Source organism: Nicotiana tomentosiformis, chromosome 1 (genome assembly GCF_000390325.3).
Source record: "Nicotiana tomentosiformis chromosome 1, ASM39032v3, whole genome shotgun sequence".
Classification (NCBI taxonomy): Eukaryota; Viridiplantae; Streptophyta; class Magnoliopsida; order Solanales; family Solanaceae; genus Nicotiana; species Nicotiana tomentosiformis.
The window spans coordinates 150,450,157-150,462,091 of NC_090812.1; the positions used below are offsets into that span (position 1 = coordinate 150,450,157).

General features: G+C 35.2%; 1 long non-coding RNA gene across 1 annotated transcript; it reads right to left on the reverse strand.

Annotated features, from left to right (window-relative positions):
- Nucleotides 1-9,143: 9,143 nt before the first annotated feature.
- Nucleotides 9,144-9,920, reverse strand: LOC104095230 (uncharacterized). Its single transcript, XR_686094.4, has 3 exons — nt 9,768-9,920; nt 9,580-9,646; nt 9,144-9,477 (listed from the first exon to the last, which is right to left on the reverse strand). It is a non-coding gene; the product is annotated as an uncharacterized lncRNA (long non-coding RNA).
- Nucleotides 9,921-11,935: the final 2,015 nt, after the last annotated feature.

An 11,935-nucleotide genomic window follows, 5' to 3' on the forward strand; every position in this document is an offset into this window, starting at 1 on the left:
TATGGATAGGGTCATTGTGGACCTTTGGAAGGTCATTGACCTATTTTTGGATGACCAGAATCGGCTGTGAGGTCAATGTGTAGGCCTAATGTGAATGTATGTTCTATACTAGATCAGATATGCTTATTCTGCATAACATCGCTTATGGATGGGTCTTCAGGCGTGGTGGATGTTATTACTGCCTTCGTTTATTTCAGGTGCTACTGTTTTATGCCATATGAGTTGTGAGACGACTTGATTATTCACATGTGTGTTGTGATCATGTGTAGCTTGTGGTGTTATATGAGCGAGATGACCCTCAAGACGCAGGTTGTTTACTGCACCTTAGTCATGGTTGGCATTTTATAGCGTATGGCGCTATTTGTCTCCCCAGGGTTGTGTTTATGCACTTGGCATGCTTATGGTCGATATTCGGGCATTTAGTGGGTATGAGAATTTTTGCTCGATGGGTATTTTCATATTGATTGTCATGTCTGGATTGGGTGGCACGCCGCCACAGATAGATCGGGCTACACACTGCAACAGTGAGATGTGGAGCACAATTCCTTATACTTATTTCATGTGTTTTGTTTCTTGCCCTTGAGATAGGTTCATAGCATTTGTCTGGTTGATTTGAATGTTATGCGGGCTCGGTAGTGCTTTACCAGAGTTTGTTTTTCCTTATTGGTCATATTCAAGTTGTAGCATGTTGGCACATTGATGGCATTGTATGAGATTCTAGACGATGTTTGAGGTAGCTTATTGCTCGAGTAGCTTGTATTGGGTGAGACAAGGTTGTTGGACCTGAAATCAGTGCAATCATATTTGTATAATATATATTAGAGGGAAAATATCACTAATCATTTCAGAATGAGGCAATGGTTCTTGTCAAGCGGATAGACTCCATGAATTATTGATTTGGCAGGTTGTTATGAGTTTCTACATATCCATTTTATAGTTGCATTATTGTGAGGAATGGAACAAGGCTTGTATGTGTTATGAAGTTTGTTATGGGCATTGAGTTCGTGAATTTGAAGCTATTGTGGTTGGAGGATGTTATTATGGGCATATGAATTATGCGGTGAACTGTGTGATTTCAGCATGGGTGCATGATCATGTTTTGTTACGACTTGTTGAGATTGAAGTGGTGTTCGTATGTTAGAATCATACCTGGTTGAGACTTCTAGATGTTTGAATCTGGTTATAAGGCTTATGGGCTAAGGTAGCAGGAAGGACTTTCAGTCTAGCTTGAGCTAATGTGCTCATATAGGTTGTGGTGGTACGGGTAGGTGCACGAGGTGTAAAAACGGTGATTTTGGGCAACTCGGGGACGATTCTTGGCACGTTCGAGGACGAACGTATGTTTAAGTAGGGGAGAATGTAACGAACCGACTGGTAGTTTTGAGCTCTAGCATGTCGTTCGGAGGTTTGTGATCTTGAGTAACTTCACGTCATGTATTATGACTTGCATACGTGGTTGGTTTCGATTTTTAAGAAGTTCAGAGTTGATTTGGAAGAATAATTCTCAATTCGGAAGCTTTAAGTTTAAATAGTTAACCTGTATTTGACTTTTGAGTAAACGACCTCGGATCGGATTTTTGATGGTTCAGTTAGGCCCGGATGGTAATTTTGGACTTAGGCGTATGTCCTTATTTAGATTTGGAGGTCCATAGGTTGATTTGATGCTTTTTGACGAATGTTTAGAAGGTTGATACGTTTGACCGAGAGTTGACTTTGTTGATATTAGTTCCAGATTGTAGTTTCTAGAGATGGTATAGGTCTGTTATGTCATTTGCGACTTGCATACAAAATTTGAGGTCATTCTGGTTTGATTTGGCATGGTTTGGCCTGAGTTTTAGAAGTTTAAAAGTTTATTAGGATTAAATTGATGTGCGATTCATAGTTTTGATGTTGTTTGGTGTGATTTGATGCCTTGAGTAGGTTCGTGTTATGTTTTGGGGCTGGTTGCTATGATTGGATGGGGTCCCGGGGGCCTCAGGTGTGTTTTGGATAAGTTTGGGTTGTGTCGCGCTCTTATTTGATGTTTCGGCATCATTTCTTTTGGCATAAAGGGTACCATATTTAGAAAGCGACCGTTGATTTATGATTAGATTGAATCATTAGATCTGTATCGTAATTACGGAACCATAGCAACAAGAATCTTCGAATTCCGAGGTTTTATGAGAGAGTTATGCACATTTCCATGTTGGGAAAGATTGTTGGTTTCTCGTGTGAACTTTTGTTCTTCGCGAACGCGAGAGTAGTCCTGCGAACGCGAAGAAGGAATTTTGGTTTGACCGGTCAATGCCAAAATTTGCTCTTTGCGAACGCGAAGGTGTTCCGCGAAGGCGAAGAACAAAAATCACTTGGGCAGTGTTTTAAATAGGCAGACCGAGCATTTTAGTATTTTGAGCATATCTTGAGTTCTAGAGCTCCGTTTGAGGTGATTTTCGTGGATTGTTCTCGTCTTAGCAAGGAGTTTCGTATCATTTGGCATTGGTTTGAGTTGTTAGAGAGGCGTTGGAGGCGGTTATCTGATTTCGAAGCGAGGTAAGTCTCTTGTCTAACCTTGTGAGGGAGAAACTGCCCCCTAGGTACTGTATTTGTTACATGCTACTTTGTTATAGGAGTTACGTACGTACGAGGTGACGAGAGTCCGTACGTATCTAAAATCATATTTCTTTTTCGGGTAGACTTAGGACTTTATCATGCGATATTTGTATTATCTGAACTCAAATTGTTAGTTTAATTACCCAAAATATGTAAATGAAACTTGATTAGAGATCATGTTAGAACGAATCTCATTACCTTGAGGTGTTTGGCGGGATATTTGATCGTTGGTAACCGTTATGCTTACTTTATGTTCTCGTTCTTGTGTTGCAAACATGTGACTCACAATTCGATAAGTTTCTTCTCTTTCCTGTGGATCGGGTCGAACGCCTCGGCAGTATATTTGAGATGCTTCTATGGTTCGGGTCGGTCGACCCTTGGCAATGTACACATTATTCTGTATCGGGCCGTACGACCTCGGCATAACTCGTGCATAATATCGCTAGGAGTCCAAATAATCATGAGATTTTTCTTTTAGTTGAGACATGGAATTTATATGATATTCCTTATCTGTTTGAGATAGCACTTGATATTTCTTACCTGTTGAGATAGTATACAAGAGTGGGTTGCTCTAATGGTGAGCACCCCTACTTCCAACCAAGAGGTTGTGAGTTCAAGTCACCCCAAGAGCAAGGTGGAGAGTTCTTGGAGGGAGGGAGCCGAGGGTCTATTGAAAACAGCCTCTCTACCCCAAGGTAAGGGTAAGGTCTGCGTACACACTACCCTCCCCAGACCCCACTATTGGGATTACACTGGGTTGTTGTTGTTTGTTTTGTTTGAGATAGTATATGAGAATTGAGAAATTTATATTGTCATAATTTTGGAGGATTTTTGTTACTTATAGTTCTTGTCTTATTATTGCTGTTGTGTTTCATATTTAATAATAACTCAATATATTGATTCATTGGACCACTAGTAAGTGTCGATGTCGACCCCTCATCACTACTTCTCTGAGGTTAGGCTAGATACTTACTGGGTACGCGTTAATTTATGTACTCATGCACTTATTATGCAAGTATACTTCTGATAGTCATTTGGGCGCAAGGGCGCAACTATTGAGGGGACTTCACGGTGAATTGTATCCCATGATACATTCCGCAGCACACAGAGTTTCCATCATATTCATTTATGTTATCCTGTCTATTTTGTATTTCAGACAGATGTTGTATTGGTATTTCACTTTCTAGTAGATGCTCATGCACTTGTGACACCGGATTTTAGGATATTCTAGTAGATGTTAATGGTTTTGCTTAAATATTGTCACCTTTTTTATTTTATATCTTACTAATATCGTATGTATCCATGATTTTCAATGCATTAATTTCTTTATTTGATAAAATTCATGATTTCAAAAGTAATAAAATTAATAAGTAAGTTAACAGTTCAATGTTGGATTGCCTAACGGCGACGTGGGGCGCCATCACGACCTATAGCGGAAATTGGGTCGTGACACGCAAGATTCTACTAGATATGCTCATGATCCACCGATCCTATAAACCTAGAACTCTGATACCAACTTTGTCATTACCCAAAATCTCACCATGGTCATGATGATACCTAACCCAACCTGCTACGTAAGCCAACACTTAAACATCAATCAAAATAAGACAAAATATATTAGTACAGATTCATAATCTACTAAGATGATACACAACTGTCTCAGAAAATACATGAGTACTATCTGAATAGATAAACAATATGATAATGAGAATAAGGTGACTTCAAGGGTCTGCAATCGATCAAGCAACAGTACCTCAAGTCTACTGAGTCAGCTACTGCACACCCTCCTAGGATCCATGAGTGCCAATGCCAGAATCTGTATAAGATATACAAAAGTATAGTATGAGTACATAAACAACACGTACTCAATAAGTATCAAGTCTAATCTCGACAAAGTAGTAACGAGACTTTGACAAAATCATGATACTCACCTTCATAGTCTGATAAATTCATAATAGCATGATTTAATAGTAATTAACCAAGAAATATAGATATAGGAAGAAAGTGCAGTAAATAGATATAAGGCAAGCATGCTTCTCAAAACAAGGTAACCAAAAACATAATTCAATTTCCATGTTTGCATATAAAAATGATATGCACCAAGAAGCACCTATATAAATACTCTTACATGAGTCTAGGATGATCATACATGCTCATGACTCAATCATAATCAATATTCAGTGCATCTCATGTGCTCCAGCATGATCCAGCACGTCCCACGTCCTCCAACATGATCCAGCAGGTCCTACGTGTTCCAATATGATACGCGTATTATTTGCACTCATAGGGCCCAATGTAACATATATAATTACCTAACTCCAGAGGGACAGATCGATATACAAGCTCTGCAAATTCCGTGACATAACAATATCAATATCACATAACCGCACAATAGAAACGTCTTGCCGTAACAATTATCAATCCGCTCATAGAGTCCAAATGCATCATAGTCATATGAATCATTATTATATTAGTATGTAAGCATATACTCAAGAAATAACTAGTAAGATGTACAAGGAAATAATAAATAAAGATGCATATGTGTATTCAGAGGCAGATGTAGAGTACTACCTACGGGTTCAACTGAACCCATAACTTTCAGCGCTGAGTAAAATTTATATGTAAAAATTCATTAAAATTGCAAAAATAATAGATATGAACTCATAACTTTAACAATATAATGGGATCAATGTTAAAACCCTTAAAATTAAACCCATATGATTTAAATCCTGAATCCGTCTCTGTGTGTATTTATGATATAAAGTATGATTACGACTACATTGAATATATTAACATATCAAGAATAGTCCATCATGCTCATATAAGATATCAATAGTCTAAAACATGATCTCTAGCACGTATTGATCATGTTGTCATACAATCAAATAAAGCATCGGGGTTGCTCGAGAAGTACAACACACCCCGAGAAGGAGGAACTCTACTAAGCTGGCAAAGAAAGTCTGAAATTGCTTTTGGAGTTGCTCGAGGGATTGAATATTTGCTTTGAGGTTGTGACATACAAATTCTACATTTTTACATCAAGCCGCACAACATACTTTTGGATGAGAATTTCATTCCAAAAATTTCTGACTTTGGTCCTGCCAAATTATACCCTACGGATAATAGCATTGTTACTCTAACAGCAGCATTGGTCCCATATCTTTTTAGGAAGATGTTTATAGCTTTGGAATGCTACTGATTGAGATAGCAGGCATGAAAAGAAACTTGGCAGCAAGAGAGGATTTGTCAAGCCAGACGAGACACATGATGATGAAAAGAAGATCATAAAGAAGCTAACTTTAGTTGCTTTGTGGTGCATACAAATGAATCCACTCGATCGTCCCTCAATGACTAATCCAATCTGAGTTCTTCAATAGGTTCAACTGAGTCTATGATTTTGCTTTAGTTGCTTTGTGGTACGAGTATCACATCATGTAATACTCGTACGCTCCCTTTATGTAACTTTCTCTTTTTATGATTTATGCTCTTTTTTTTTTTATCTCTGGACATGGTTTTTGGAAATTAGGATGTAAAATGTTATAGTTTAGGTAACAAATGTGAGTTTTACTATGATCAATTGTCCATTCTGCATAGATTTATTCTCTCTTATTATGCTTTAGATGGCAATGTTTTAATTGCTTTGTAAAGAAAGCTACAGTATATATTAAGGACCAAGTGCAAGTTATTAGTTACCGTTGATGCATAAAACTTAAAATCATAAATTAATGTTTTTCTTTTTCCAGCTATCAAACCTCTCTATAAGGGGTCTTTTGGTTTGAAAACAAGTTATGATGGGATTAGTTATCCTGATATGATTTTTTATTAATTGTTTGGTATGTAGTATTAATCTTGGGTATGATAGTAACCAAACAAGGGATAAAACGGCACTAAATTTTTATCCCATAATTATTTTTGCTTCTCCATCATACCAAATGATCTCTAATGGTTTTATTTGTTCCGATTTTTTTTTTTGGCTTCTATAGAGGTTGATTATTACACACTTATAACAAATTTGATATTTAAATATTATTTGGTTATTAAAACCATAATTATCCCCAAAAAATAAAAATAAAAAATTATCTTTTAATGTTATGAAAGATAAGAAAATTATTTAAATTTAAAATCACAAAAGATATGCATATTTTACTAAGTAAAAATTTTAAAAAAGCTAATAAAAATTTAAACTATAAGGCACACATTATAGCTATTTGATTAAATTCTTTCAAGATTGATGTAAGAAATATGTAATTGTAGTTTGTTTCATAGATTCCAATCTCTTAGCGGCGATGTAACGCTTGAATTAGCAAAAAATTGCGTCGAAACTTTCAACAAAAGTATATCCGACCTATTATTGTGGCAATCGCGACCACCTCAAGCTAATCCAGCCAATTTTCTCCGGGTTCCATTGATCTTGATTTTGATAATTTCACTCTTTTCAACTTAAAAGTTATTCCATCTGGTCGAACTTCAAAAGTTCAACAACTTCACATTTAATAAGCATTCCCAAATATGTGATTTAATATTTCATTTATCATAATAAATAATTATTCTATAATACCGTAGAAGCTGCATTTTAACATAATCAAGTTCTGATATGTTGGAGAAGGGAGGGGGGTAGACAATCTTTTGTTAAGGAAGATGGGGTTGTGAGAGGAAAGTATTAGGGGAAAGACAGAGCAACGATGAGGGGAGAAGCAGAAGCAGAAGCAAGGAAAAACTTGGAATTTTATTTTAAATGGAAAATACATAAGATTTACCCTATACTTGTTCAGAAAAATTTATTTCACACTTTAATCTTTACAGGTCCGGTGTCCTAGTATCGCCCTGTTCTTGTCCAAAGTGAAACACCCAAACAGAGTTGATCTCGCAAAGAATGTGTTATCACATTCGTGCGTGAAAAATAAAAAAACAAAAGTTAAAAACTAATTAAACTATACACGTCTTATCTTTCAATTGGTTATTATCAACTAATTACACTTAAATAAATTATTCTTAACATTATCTGCATTTTTATTTTCTAACTTTATACTCTTTTTTATTTCTTTTTTCTCCTCCTTTTCTTCCCAATCCTTCCTCCTTTCCTCTTCTCCTTTGTAGTAAGAATCCCCAAATCCATTCTCTTTTCCTTTATCTTTTTCTCATCTTCTCCCTTATCTCTTGTATCTTCTTTTAAGATCCCAAATTAGACGCCCATCACTTAACCCGCTAGTTTTTTGAGAACTCCACCACCCCTTCGTTTCCACCAATTTTTCTTTGTCCTATCTCTTCTTCACCATAGCTGCTACTACTCAGTCTTTCTCTCTCCGTTTTCCTTATGATAACATCTGCTACAAACTCAATTCTACAAATATTTTTCTGAAACCGTTAAAAACAACCCAATTTCCATCCCCTTTGTTTCATCTCCTCCAACTTTTGGCACTCGTTAGTTTCTTATTTTGAAACCTAATAGATATGCTTTCTAAAATTTAGCTGCTTTTTTGAAGAAAAGAATCTCCAATTTTGGTAAAGAAAGAAAGTGAAAGATGGTTGAAATCTGAAAATGAAGGGACTGGATTGTTGATTTTTGAAGCTGGTTGGACGATCTTCAATGGCTAAAAATGTTTTAAGGAAATTGAATAAATTGATTGGACTTAATAGTTTATTAAATTCTGAAAAGGAGTTTTGGAAATTGTTCGGTGATGGTTTTCTGTAGGAAGTTATGAAATTGAATGAAAATGGTGAAGGGTGTGCAAGTTTTATGGAGCGGATGATGATGGTTTTGCTGGGTTTTTTGGGGGTGGGGGTGGGGGTGGTTATTGCCGAATCAGTTTAAGGGAAAAAGCAAAAACAAAAAGTGAAAAAACACGCAAATAACACGTCGGCGTATTTATACACGACAAAGATAAAATCAAGATCTAAACAACAGACGACTCATATAGGCACTAGAAATAGAGGGGGAGAGGAGGATAGAGATAAGAAAAAAAAACAAAAGGGCAACTGAAGGGCAATAAAAAGGAGAAACTTGGTAACATATACTCCGAGTCACTCTTTTAGTTTTTTAATTAACATTTATTGTTATATTATTTTCTTATTTATTTTGATTTATTTTATAAAGAACGATATATTTAAATGTTGAAATTTGATAACTCAATTCATAAGGATTCTTATTTGGAGTTCTCTTTTTCACTTTAATCTCTATCATTCAAGGTGCACTTTAGTGCATAATTTTCATGAATATTTAATAATAAAGTGCCTAATTATAATAAGCTCTTCACACCACATACAAATCACATATACGAAGCCCTTGTTTGAATGAGAGATTCTAGATTCATTTCACAATAAGAAACTCCTTATTTGATATCACATTTATTTTTGCAACAAAGAATTTTCATGGCATCTAGCGACAGGTATATTTATAATAATTGTATATTTATCACGATATTACAAGGTAGAAAAATAATTCTTCCAGTTTATAGTGACAAGTAAATTTTTTAAATATCAAATTGTTTAATAAAAGTGCGCAAGGGTACCTAAGACAAGACTACTAAATATGCTTCTTCCATGGACTACTAGGATTCTCATATCAATATTCTATATAGAAGAGAGGTACATTTTGCCAATGCATCTCTTAGTCCTTTGTTTTCAATACATATTAATTAATAAGAGAACATCGAAGGTTCAAGTAGATATCATCGGTCAAAAACGTATCTAGAAATCAAACTATGAGATTAAACTATGTAACAATTTGACCTTTGGTTATCGCCCTCAGGACCATCTCTTAGTTCCCTCTTTTGGATCATCCCAAAAGAAAAAGAGGTTACGTTAGATAATCTCTTCTCCGTTGGGTTAGATCCATATGGATGGAGCTTGGTGTCTTTAATATATTATCCTAGCTGTATATTTCCAAACCTGAAATATAAGAATCACTTTGTTAAGTAAAACATATCTACTTAAAAAGAAATACAGCAAAATAAAGAATGAAAAATGCAAAAGTTTTGTAGAGATATTTACATGTGTCTAGATCAATACAAATCAGCTATAATAGATAATTGGTTCGCATATACAAAAACTCCAAATCCTGAGGACAAAATAAGAAGATCTTAATTTGTAGATTGTAATACTAAAAGAACAAAATGACGAAAATAAATATATATTTTTCTATTTTTCTTGGGGGAAAGGATAAGATAAAGAATATATACCACCATGGTGATTCATTGATTCAATTGAGTTAAAAGAACAAAAGAAAAAAGAAAACCATGCTATCATGAGAATGATTTTCTTTTTCTTGATGCCAACCATTATTATGATCAACTTTCTTCTTGCATTATTGCTTAAGTGTTTTGTTTGTGGGGAGGAATGAGAGTTTGATAGTACTTTGTGGTCTTTATATATTGGAGGAATTTAATTATAGGATAGCATCTTCTTAATTCCATCTAAATCTACTCAAATTTAACGAATTATATTTCCTGAATTCGATAAAGATTATTAAGAGAGTAAGTAGTATCTTTCTCCAAATGAATATGTTTTAATTGTTAGTGTGAAGGCCTACTAGGTATTGCTGACATAAAAGTTAACTCATACAAGTAATCACTTTTGTTCCCTTGTATTTAGATGTTGACCACTTTTACAAAATTAGACCAATGGTCTAAAATTTGATGTGATGTCATGTTCTGTAGTTCAAAATTTAAAATCTGATTTTCAAATCATGGATCTTATCTTAAAAAATAGTCAAATTCTAAATCCAAGGCCACAAAAGTAGCCACGCGGCGTAAGTATAGCTTAGAGTCTTTGGTCGGGGCATTTGCATATATATATATACCCATTTTTTAGGCTACTATTGAATTTATACTCGTATTGCACAAAACTTGCAATGTGTACCTGCTCGAATACGAAGCATTTCAATCTCTTCAATGCAATTTCAGAAATCAAATCTGAAATTCTCCTATATTTCAACTGCAACTTCAGAAATTCAAATCTTAAGTAATTCAAGCTCTTCAAAGTAACTTGAGATTTCGAATCTGAAGTCCTATATTTTAATTGCAACTTCAGAAGTTCGAATATTTAGTAATTCAATTTTTCAATACAATTTTAGATTCAAAATCAAATTCAAAATCTGAAGTTCTAAAACATAAATTTGTTCTTCGAATTTCAACAATTCAACACACGATTCAACACCCAAATCTGCTCTTGTAAAGGTAGCAAAGAAGTCGCATATTTCATAACTTGATAGAGGAAGAATAGTCCTCTATAAATACATGTTATACAAGAGATTCAATAGGAGAGGGACTCTATGAGTGTAGCTTATCTCTATGAGATGTAGTTTGTCCCTAACCAACTATATACAATATTTATCTAATAGTTAAACTATACTTATCAAATCCCTAATACGCCCCGCAAGCAAAGCTGGGGGAAGCCACAGCAAGCTTGTCATGCAGCAATTGAAACCTCTTGGTTGAGAGACTCTTGGTGAGTGCATCAACAAGTTGATCGATGGAGCTAATGAAACGAACATCAAGGTCCTTTGCAACAACTTTCTCCCTTATAAAATGAAACTCAAGCTCAATATTCTTGGTTCTAGCATGAAAGATGGGATTGACAGTCAAGTAGGTGGCGGATAAGTTATCACACAATAATATAGGAGCTTGAGGAAGAGGTATACGCAGATCGGAAAGAAGATTTTGAAGCCAGATCAGCTTAGTAGTGGCAGCAGCTAGACCCCTAAATTCTGATTCAGTGCTTGATCGAGCAACAACTCTTTGCTTTTTAGATGTCACGACCCAAAATCTAACTAGTCGTGATAGCACCTAACCTAACCCGCTAGGTAAGCCACTTATCAAATATCTAATCATAATGACATTTAACAAGACAATTAAGTAAAAACAAATATCTAAATCTTATATATTTTTCAAGGACTGGTAGTACAAATCATGAGCTTCTAAGATTAGAATTTACAAAGCTGGTATGAAATAAATACATCATCTATTCAAAATGTACATAAACAGATTTTTATTTTATGAATCTAAGGCTACCATGAATAAGAGACAGCTACAACCGAAGCGCAAGTACGTCTTCAATAACAGCTCCCGTCCATCACAGCAACATCAGCAAATAACATCTGCACGCAAGGTGCAGAAGTGTAGTATGAGTACAACCGACCACATGTACTCAATAAGTAACAAACCTAACCTTAGGTTGAAAGTAGTGATGAGCTGGAAAAAAGGTCAGGTCCAACACCAATAGCCAACAACAATCCAATACAACGTAAATCAAGTAATAAAAGAAGTAACTCAGAGTTAGAATGCTCACCTTAATCATGATTTCTGAAAATAGTTTTGCTTTTCAAGTATATCAGTGAAAACTCAAGTCG